The sequence below is a fragment of the Diadema antillarum genome, unplaced genomic scaffold (genome assembly GCF_040938485.1).
Source record: "Diadema antillarum isolate AM-2024a unplaced genomic scaffold, OU_Dant_1.0 seq00001152_RagTag, whole genome shotgun sequence".
Classification (NCBI taxonomy): Eukaryota; Metazoa; Echinodermata; class Echinoidea; order Diadematoida; family Diadematidae; genus Diadema; species Diadema antillarum.
Genome location: NW_027271963.1, coordinates 847,729 through 859,434, shown reverse-complemented (window position 1 = coordinate 859,434; position 11,706 = coordinate 847,729). Strand labels below are relative to the sequence as shown.

Here is an 11,706-nt window from a genome sequence, read left to right as displayed (position 1 = left end):
TATCTTATTTTGAGTGTGCTGAATCCGAAGCTCAGGATACAACTCTTGCATCCTTAAGGGTCTTGAGATGATAAAGATGGTCGCCAAAAATGACCGCGAAAAACGGAAATTCATATGTAGACCCCCTATTTCCTTCTAAGTTGTGTAAAATATAAAACAGTTGGTGGTTTTACACTATTTTGAGTTTGCTGAATTTGAAGCTCCAGTATACAGCTCTTACTTCCTTGAGGGTTTTGAGATAATAAAGATGGCCGCCAGAATGGCCCCTAAATGGCCGTCAAAAACGAAAATTTCCATGTGAGCCCTATATTACCTTCTAATTGGTATGAAATTGAAAACAAGTGGCGGTTTCACTCTATTTCGAGGGTGCTGAATCCGAACCTGGTTGATGCAACTTTCATGTTCTTTTTTAAGGGTTTTGAGATGTCCAAGATGACCGCCAAAATAACTGTCAAAAATTGGTAAATTTTAGGCCCTATTCAGCACCCTCGAAACTTGGTTGTTGAAATTCGTCCATTCTTTAGGGTTTTTAGACGTCCAAGATGACAGCCAAAATAAGTGGCAGAAATTCCGATGTCAATATATTTTTTCTTTATGGTAAAATTTTTAAAATAAATTGATGGTCTTACCCTATTTCGAGGGTGCTGAAGGTCTTTGAAGGTTTTCGGACAACTAATGTCCTGTATGAACGGAAACTCCTTAACATGTTCTTATACTGAAATGGTGAAGAATTGTGCTCCAACGCGAAGCGGGAGATTAAACCCATGCAAGGTGAAAAGCAATAATTCGTATTCTTGAATTCAACTCAGTTGAGCGAATTTGTCAAATCAGCCAAAATTTATTGAAAGTCAAAATGACAGTCACAATGGTATTGTAATATACTGAGATATTCCGATATGTCTCAAACGGAACTTTAACACGTACTGGAAAAAAGAAGAAGTGATATTGACATCATACTGAAACGTACAAACGCAAAGAAAGATACGATTGAAAATGTCTTTATGCATAATTGTTATGAAATAATGCTTGTGGTCTCCAATGATATGGCTCCATAGATGTAAAGTTAATCCTTTTCGGCTATCAATATCAAATTATGGCATGTTGGTATTTGGTGTTGAAACTTGTCTTGTATTCTGACGAGTCTCGCCTCGTATTCTTGTGAAACTTGTCGCATATTCTGATTAGGTCATTGGAAATGGTTGCATCCATGAACACTATAGTAGATATCAATAAGGGTAATTTCAAAAGCACTCTGCGCGATTATGATATTCGTAAGTACTGGATTATCAACTATTACCTTCCATGTTGTCGTTTGATTTTTATTTAGCTTTTTTTTTCCAAGGCGTGTTACCTGTGATTTGTCCGTCCCCTCGTGTGTGTTTGTAATAGATTATATATACATATATACATACATAATGTTACATCATATTGAAGAAAAAATTGAAGCATAACAATAAAAATGTCCCACTCGTGTCTTCAACAATGTCATCAAGACCACCAATATAAACCAAATAACCAATTTGAGTGTTCATGGATAAAGAGATTAAAACTGCTCATGGATTAAGGCAGGTAATGTTGGGTAATTTCAGTACACTTCTCTACATCACTATCACAATATGATTTAGATGAACATGTCTTGTCCATTAATTGTTAGTGTTCAAAACTTATCCATTATATGTAGAGGAAACAGTGTAATCTTGCAATTATTCAACCGCATCTGTAGTCTTGAAGGGTTAATTATTGCTGGCACACTTGTATCGTACCAACTCAAAGATATCCAGTAGAGCTGGTTTCACTGTATATACAGCAAGTTCAAACTGTGCCATTGACGAAAACCATCAATTGTTATCAATTTCTTACCATTTATAAGAAGGAAATACATTCGAGTTTCCGTTTCGGCGGCCATTTTGGCGGCCATTTTGACTATCTCGAGGTGCATCATCCAGATTCGGATTCAGCACCCTCGAAATAGAGTAAAACCATCAACTGTTTTCTATTTCTCACCATTTAAAAGCTAATACATAGATATTTCCGGTTTTGATTGGAGGCCATTTTGGCGGCCATTTTGGCGGCCATTTTGGCGGCCATCTTTTGAATATCTCAATACCCTCAAGGATGCGAGGTTTGCATCATCCAGACTCGGATTTAACACCATAGAAATAGGGTAGATCCATCAATTGTTTTCAATTTCTCACCATTCAGAAGGAAATACATGGGAATTTCCGGTTTTAATTGGCGGCCATTTTGACAGCCATTTTGGCGGCCGTCTTGAATATCTCAAAAACTTCATGGATGCATGAGTTGCATCATCCAGATTCGGATTCAGCACCTTCCAAATAGGGAGAATCATCAATTATTTCCAATTTCACACCATTTAGAAGGAAATACGTGGGAATTTTCGGTTTTGGTGGCCATTTTGGCGGCCATCTTGAATATCTCAAAATCCTCAAGGATGCAAGAGTTGCATCATCCAGATTCGGATTCAGCACCCTCGAAATAGGGTAAAACGATCAATTGTTTTCAATATCTCACCTTTTAGAAGGAAATACGTGGGAATTTCCGGTTTTGGCGGCCATTTTTGCGGCCATCTTGAATATCTCAAAACCCTCAATGATGCAAGAGTTGCATCATCCAGATTCGGATTCAGCACCCTCGAAATAGGGTAAATCCATCAATTGTTTTCAATATCTCACCATTAAGAAGGAAATACGTGGGAATTTCCGGTTTTGGCGGCCATTTTGGCGGCCATCTTGAATATCTCAAAACCCTCAAGGATGCAAGAGTTGCATCATCCAGATTCGGATTCAGCACCCCCGAAATAGGGTAAAACCTTCAAAAAACATTGGGTGGACGGTAAAACAAGGTTAGGCCCAGAAAGTGGCTTTGGCACCCAGACTAAACTCACATTTGTTTTTGTTTGTTTTTGTTTGTTTTTTTAAAACAAAGATGAATATTTTATGGGCAATTCTAATATTGATCTTTGGAATATACGAGAATATCTATAAGAATAAACTATGCAGTATATAAACCGGCGAGAATCAGCTTATCAACGTTGATTGGTTATATATTTTAATTAACATTTCTGATCATCTACAGTATATAAACATATATATTTTCCATCCATGACGACACGCAATATTCCTATGCTATACCAACAAAACTTGAGATGAAGTGCAAATTTCTTCTACACTAGAAAAAATATTATTGTTGAACGACGAATTAATCACCGAAACGTGAGACGATATATTATGCGCAGACACAGATATTGTCTCTGAAGCGTACTAAAATAATATTCATCTCCTATTTTGGCATACATATCTTCAATATTGAGCAGAGACATAACATAAAAATAGAAATTTCTTGGATGGCAAATGGAAATTTTTGTTCATTTAAGTCCTCGACATCTTAATGGTGATTATGTTGGTATAGGTCTATAGATTATAAAGAAACAAACTGACACATATTATTAGGCTTTCCCACATAAAGCATATATGGAGTTTTTGAAAAATGATAGTGAACCTACTTAGAAAAATCATTAATGAGGTCATTAGTAAGCAAACGAAGGGAATGCACACATTTCCAATAAATTGTACATAATGAACAGCGTTTTATAATCCTAGAGATAGCACACTGTTTTAATGATTAATTCGTTAATGCAGGTCTTAACTCAAGCAGCTATTTTACACGAAGCATTTGTGTTTCAATACGTACAATCACGCTACCAGTATTACAGGATTGATGTTGAAGTGGTGGTTGTAGTGTAACAGTTGATTTATTAATCTTATCTTTTATCTATTTATGTTTTCTGTTAAAAAATACAGAGCAGGTACATTTGGCATAAAACTGCTTTACAATTCAATTCAATTCAATTCAATTTTATTTCCATTTCCATTGAATAAACATAAACAATGACTCCCAATGACTCCCTGTATGCAGACAAAAGGAAATATAACAATATGATATTCCCAAATAAATTTAACTACGTATATACGAACATCAAAGGTATCGACAGAATTGGGAAAGTGGAGAGTGACTACAGGGAATACCCAAGGCGTGTGGCAATAAATAGTGAAAACTGAAATTGTTCATTGGATTCATGGAAAAAGAACTAAGTGAATTCAAGCATGCGGTAATAAGCCTTAGACAAGATGTTTGGAATATTTTATTCAGAGGCAAAGTCAGCATTACTGCAATAGGGGTCTGTTGAAAAGAAAGCTACAGGTGTATGAAAAGGATCCGTTAATGGTTAATGGCACCTTCCTTTTTGTCGTCTGCCCCATTTTGGTAAAAGTGGTGAATGCAGGAACAAACACAAGGACAGTGATCGTATACATGTACACTTAGCTTATGTTAAGTCAAACAGAGTGACATAGATCTATTTTACAATAATAATAATTATGATAGTGGCTACTTATATAGCGCACAGGTCCACTTTTCAGTGCTCATAGCGCTTCAGAAATGAAAAGATATTTACAAGCATATACATATTCAAACATTTCAACAAAGAAGAAAATGGTAAACAAAAACAAATATATAGCAAATAAAGAATACAACATATACCAATTAAAAATACAATATTGATCCAACATTAATGACATACAGCAATTACAGTCCTCAGTATGAAAGGAACAGATAAGTTTTAAGGTTGGATTTAAATGACTCTGTAGATGACAGTTCCCTTAACTGAAGAGGCAACTGATTCCACAATTTTGGTCCCATAACGGAAAAAGCACGATCACCATACCCATGTTTTACTCTGGGTGTTTGGAGTATGAATGTATCTGATGATGAACGTAGCCTTCGTGTCGGATTGTATTTTTGAACAGAAATACTTATGTATACTGGGGAGAAAGAATGAACTGAATGATGTACTAATAACAGAATCTTTAAAATAATCCTTTTTTCTACAGGTAATCAATGCAAGGAACGAAGAACTGGTGATATGGAATCAAACTTATTAGTAAAAGTTAACAATCGGGCAGCAGAATTTTGCAACCGTTGAAGTTTTGTGGCATCTTTTTTTTTTTTTTGAAGATTACATAACAATGAATTCGAAAAATCCAACCGAGAAGAAATCAAAGCATGAATAAGTATCTAAGCGGGGGATTTAGACAAATATTTCCTTATGAAACTTAAATTACGCAACTGATATCGAACATTCCGCTGAATATGAGTTACATGACTTCGAAATGACATTTCCTGATCAAATATGACACCTAAATTACGGGCTGTTTTCGACGGAGTAATGCAAGTGCTACCGATGTTGACATGACATGATTGATAATCAACTTTGCTTAACATATGCTTTTATCATCATTTAGTTTAAGGCCATTAGATGTAAGCCAGATTTTCAGGTCTTGCAAACATGCTTCGAGTTTTGCAATGACAATGAAGGATGACAATGAAGACACAGTGGGTTTAACAGGCAAATAAAGTTGTATATCATCCGCATAACAATGATAACTAATACAATGCTTGCGAAATACTTCTCTAATTGGTTGCACATACAGAGAAAGAAGCAGCGGGCCTCCAACAGAACCTTGAGGTACACCAAACCTTGTCATAGTTTTACAAGAGGTAGAATCGCCAATTTTGACATAATGAGATCGATCACATAAGTAGGATATAAACCAATCAAGAACAATTTCTTTGATGCCCAAATATCTCAATCTTTGAATCAGAAGAGCATGATCGACTGTGTCAAAAGTTTAGTTCATATCAAGCATGATAAGAGCAGTGATGTTACCACTATCTAATTCTCTGAACACAATATCTGTTAAGTTGACTAACAGTGTTTCTACACTATGACCAGGCTTGTACGCAGATTGAAATTAATGAAACAATTCATTATCTTGCAGATATGTTGTCAGTTGTGAGAAAACAACCTTCTCAAGCTATTTACTCAAGTAAGGTAAATTCGAAATTGCTTAGTGCAAAAGCAAGTAAAGAATACCTTTTTGTGCGTTTTGGATCGGCGTTTTGAATCAGCGTTTCTGTCGAAGTGAGCATGAACTCAACAGCGTTTTGCACTAATCCCGTTTCAAAACGCTGATTCAAAACGCCGTTCATGGGAGCACTGTTTTTGCTCACTTTCTTCGAGCCTTGGGAAGAGCGTTTGCGATTGCTTCGCTGACCTCAGCAGAGGCAGGTCAAATTGGGGCGCGCGCTGCGATTGGTGGCCTGGCCTGGGAGAGCAGCTGGGAAAGACATGCGTTTACACAGTACATGGGAAAATAGCACAGCACAGGCCAGGGTAGCTGGCTGGCCGGGCGCGCGCTTTTTCACGAGAACCGGAAAGGCGTTTAGATGACGTCACTCTAAACGCGTTTAGAAACGCTGTTGCGTTTATGCTTCCCCGTCAAACGTGATTGGTCAGAAACGCCGATCGTAAACGCACCTTTTTGTGCGTTTTGGATCGGCGTTTTGAATCAGCGTTTCTATCGAAGTGAGCATGAACGCAACAGCGTTTTGCACTAATCACGTTTCAAAACGCTGATTCTGGCCCGAAAAGGGGAAGTATAAACACGCGCGCGCCCCAATTTGACCTGCCTCTGCTGAGGTCAGCGAAACAATCGCAAACGCTCTTTCCAAGGCTCGAAGAAAGTGAGCATAAACAGTGCTCCCGTGAACGGCGTTTTGAAACGCTGTTTCTAAACGCTGATTCTGCCTTCGCAAATTGAGCATAAACACACCCTTAGAACCAGCACTGGTTGCCGGGCGAGGCCCGGTGGTCTTGTGGATAAGACGCCTGGTAGACGATCAGGACGTCGCACGAGGTCGTAGATTTGAATTCCGCCTTATGTATGCCTTTGATTATTTCCTATCATGGCTACTACTAAGCACTGCTTAGTTCGGTGCCTATTTATATGTTGATGTAGAGCAATTATCAATTGCAATTGAAACACTTTATTATATTGACCCCCCTCCCCCAAGAAAAAGAAAGTGTTCCTAATAAATCATTTATCCTAGAACACCAGAGATGTTCGTGTGCATTGTCAATTCGAGAATTTCGCGAGTCAAGGTTGGCGAAATTAAAATTAAAAAAACAGTTTCTGTCTACTATTCTATATGCAATGAATGCCAGTTTTGATTCGCGAACATTTTATGCCACGAAAAAAGGCTGTCGGCTCCAAGTCGCAACAATATCATGCCGCTAAAATATTTTGCTTTTCAACCCAGTAAGTAACTCTCTTGTTTCACTATGGCTCAACTTCTGTAACAGCCTACTCTATGGAGTAACTGTAATAAAAACATTACAAAAAGTGCGGTGACATCCTCCATACGAAACGAGCGTTTTTAAATGCACCGCGCAGAGCGCACAATCAGGTATAGGACATTTACACGGACTCTCGACTTTACGAACTCATACCTCCCAGAATATGTCTTTTTGCTTAAATGCACCTGGTTTTTATGAAAATCTAGATGTCAAGCTTGCTCTGCATACCTCATTTGTAAAGTTTTGTGAAAATTTTACATCGGTACATTTCAAGTTGAAAATTTGATGTCATTTTCCACTCAAACGCAATCAGCTCTACGATAACACGCAATTTTACATTGACGGCGCGGTGTGCCAACTGTGAGCCTGAAGGCCATTTTGGAAGGGTTATTTTACTGCCATACCTCTCGTTTTTGTACAATGCACCTGCATAGTGAGTTGCAGCAAATACTCACTTGTATTTATACTGAGTTTGGAGGAATTTCGTGAAACTTCGCCATCGGTACCTTTCCGATATTCATAAACCATGTCAGTCAATAGCCCCGAGTGAATAACCCACCAATATGTTCATACACTAAAGCAATGGCGCGTCCCTGCGTGCCTCTCACTTGAATACGCTACGCTGATTGGCTAAATGTCATCGGCCTTACGAGGTCGCATCGGGTCAACGCGTGATCGTGACGTAGCGCGTATGCAAATTCGTGACGTGACAATAGGTGCGCGCATCTTTATTACTATTTAGATTTCACTAATACATTAGCTCAACGTAGCATTTGCGGCGCGTGATTGCATCATGAATATGTATTATTCTTTAACGCTCAACGCACTGTGATTGGTGGTATGCAAATGACGGATCTACGTCATAGCTCATTATCTGTTTGTCACCGTTCGCGTGTAGACTTTTTATAATGAAAAGTTGATGCGTTATTTCTCTTACAGAAAAGGACATTCGAATGTGTATTCTATCTATTTAGCTCATACCTCTCCTCTATTAAAAACAACTATATAACTATGAAAGTACATGACCTCCGTACCTACCAGTCTGCTATGTTAAAGCTCATCGACATAATTCCTTCATTTCTTCCACGATACATTCATTCCCAACTGCAATATCAACCTCCTATCCCACATATCATTGCAAAGATTTTCATTTCAATATTCCGAAGCAACTCCTCTTCCATAGTTCTATCTCATACCACGGACCTTGCAGATAATAGAAATCACTGCCGGAACGAATCAAATCATGCACAACACCTTTGATTTTCTTTCAAGGCTCCCATGAAGAAGCATATCAAACTGTAAAGATCATTAAACATCTTATGTCATTGACGGAATGCTTTATGCATTTGATATTTCGGATCACTATTCATGAATGTATCCAACATCAAACCATTGAGCAAAATTCACGCCTATAGTATAAGGCATATGGTACCGTCTTCTTGCTAAATGCACACACAGGAATCATTGCCCTCACTCCACCCCTTTATACTTGACAATCTATTTTTATCAACGCAGTGCAACTCCAGAATATTGAATTAAATGGTTTTCTCGTTTTCTCTGTACCTTCAATTTCATATGATTTTTTAAAACTCTTTTCTTCACACCGTCGTCTCTTCAAGTCATTAGACTATTTATTACGACGGCTTCCTGCATTCCAATCCCGCCAAAATCGTTCTAGCATAAATCAGTTAGATCACCGTTTATTCATCTATTCTGGAGTGTTAAAATCAACACGACTTTGCATTTTGTCATCAGACTACTGTATATTTAATTTTACTCATTTGAATTGTGCGCCTTATTATTGTTCTTGAAAAAAAATAAAAAGAATACTCTCTTTCATTTGAAATACATTCAATGTAGACAACAGAATAACGTCTGATTCTAAATTGAACTAAATAGAACTGATATGTTGATTTATACTAGTAATTGCATTCTCACTGGTTGTGCGAGATCGTAATAGCTACAGAAAAATATATTATGCACTAGGTACGCATCGTCTAGTCATTACGTACGCATGGTTCCGTCATAACGTACGCGTGGCTCTGTAATTACGTACGCATCGTTCATTCATTATATACGCTTGGTTCTGTCTGAGAGTGTGCCATTTTTTCCCGAATCAATGCGTATGTAATGGCAAGATCACGCGTACGTATTGACAGAAGCATGCGTACGTTAAGAATTTCATAGAAAAATAATAGCAAACGTCCATGCGTACGTTATGACAGAACCAAGCGTACGTTATGAAATAGATATGCGTACGTTCTGAAATGCACGCGTATGGTTTGGCACGCGTTTTGGCAGCGATGGCTAACCATACTCACTCGCCGGCGCTCCCCGTGTTATATCAAAGATCCTATACGTGTACATACGTACCCATTCTATATGTGTGTACGGTGTATACTATAAGGACGCCAACGAGTAGGTTATCTACGTTTTGCAACGAGAGCAGCGGAGCATGCAAACTGACGATGGTTTCTTATGACGCTGGGATTAGGAGGTAATTATTCATCTACAGACTACGTTCTGACGTAAGATCTATATCTAGACCAGAGTTGTATAAACTTTAGACACCTATATTCTAGAAACTAGAGCTGGATCTAAATTTATTGCTTTGTTCAGACCGTGTTTACATGGATCAAAAGTCAGCGACCTATTTCTATGTAGGTAGATCTAGACTACATGTATCTACAATGTGACGTGTCTATCTGTTCACTGTTGTTTGACCAGATCGCAAGAGCGTCGTCGACACGGTCACGGAATTCGGAATGCGTGGTGTGGATCGAACCTCTGTTCTGCTATATAGGTGCCTAGTTAGTGCTAACTACACGCAGCGCTGGCGACAGCACAGTGTCTGGTCAGGCTAAGTTAGTGCTAGCTTAGACAGAAATACCCGTCTGGCCGGAGGAGTCTTTTACTTTTTTTGACGTTGTCACTCTCCTCCGCTCCGGCCGGAGACATAGAACCATACGGGATCCGACGTGAAGCCAGACGCAGTCTCCGCGGAACATATCCCCGAATTTGACTAGAGTGAGAAAGTGCTACTGCTAGCTCTGCCTGTGAAGAGTGTGAGTCTTTTAAATAGTGTTTAAGGCCCTATAGATCTAGGCCGAATGCCGCCTATTCTATCCCATGTGCACATATAGGCGAATCACAATCATTTAATATCAGTTCGGGAAACCCACTCACAAGGGGGGCCCCTCCTTATAAGTAACCCGTCCCCCTTATAAGTAACCCCCGGGGCACCCCTTATAAGGAGTCTCCACGCTTTTTTGCAATGCAACGCAAAAATGAAAGGACTGCGGCAATTCGCTTGATTATGTCCATAAAGCTTCACAAGTTTCCTAGTTACTCACGAAATTTGAGCAAAATCGGTTTGAGGCATCGTATCTAAAATCATGGATTTAAATGCGATGTCAAACAACCCATGCGAATGCTGAAATGCGAGCGATTACTGGCGCGAGTGTCGCCAGGCGCGGCGGCGCGGCAATGCTTGAGTGCAGACGTGGCGACTGGGTGTACTGAGTCAACACGATTTATAGATCACCAGCCCATGCTCCTTGCATCAAAATATACTGATACACGGTTACAAATTCCACTACAAATTGTATAGAGAAATTCGGCTTGACCTTCTAAAACTAAATAAGTCGTGACTCGTGGATTGTGTTGTGATTTATCCATGGTGGATAGGATGCATCTTAATATAGGGATTTTATCACCACCACTTTCCTACTGAACCCATTGTAATTTTACATGTTTATTCCTATCAACCCCACTTTCCCCTCCTGATCTTCAAGACCACTCTGCCACTTTCAGAATGTCTCCTACCTATCTATCCAACATAAACGAATCACAGTAGAAAACTCTCTATATACTGATCGTGGAATTTGTCACCAGCTCGTGTTAACTGGCGTCGAAATCCCATAGGCGGTGACAAATTCCACGATTAGAATAACTAATCGTGGAATTTGTCACCAGCCCGTGTTCATATTGCGTGGCGTTCCTATAGCCGGTGACAGATTCCGCGATAGGCCCATCGACCAAACTCTCTATAAACTTTGTCACCATATGCGGCCACTTCTGAACTAAATAAATCTTAGTTAACCTGTTTATTCCATCAACCCCACTTTTCCCTTCTCTTCAAGACCACTCTGCCACTTTCAGAATGTCTCCTATCCAACACAAATGAATCAGAGTAGAAAACTCTCTATATATACTAATCGTGGAATTTGTCACCATCACTTTCCTACTAAACCTATCATAATTAACCTGTTTATTCCATCAACCCCACTTTTCCCTTCTCTTCAAGACCACTCTGCCACTTTCAGAATGTTATCCTATCCAACATTTACATACCTATATACTAATCACAGTAGGATTAGGAAACTCTCATACTGATCGTGGAATTTGTCACCAGCCTGTGTTAACTGGCACCCAAATCCCATAGGCGGTGACAAATTCCACGATTCGTATAACTAATCGTGGAATTTGTC

General features: G+C 39.0%; 1 protein-coding gene across 1 annotated transcript in view; it reads left to right on the top strand.

Annotated features, from left to right (window-relative positions):
* The first annotated feature begins 10,093 nt into the window (after nucleotides 1–10,093).
* The window catches only part of LOC139744274 (homocysteine-responsive endoplasmic reticulum-resident ubiquitin-like domain member 2 protein), a 137,535-nt gene continuing 135,922 nt past the window's right edge, over nucleotides 10,094–11,706 (top strand). Inside the window, exon 1 of the mRNA XM_071654720.1 lies at nucleotides 10,094–10,281. The gene's annotated coding sequence lies outside the window, so the exon portion shown is untranslated. The remainder of the gene's footprint in view (nucleotides 10,282–11,706) is intronic.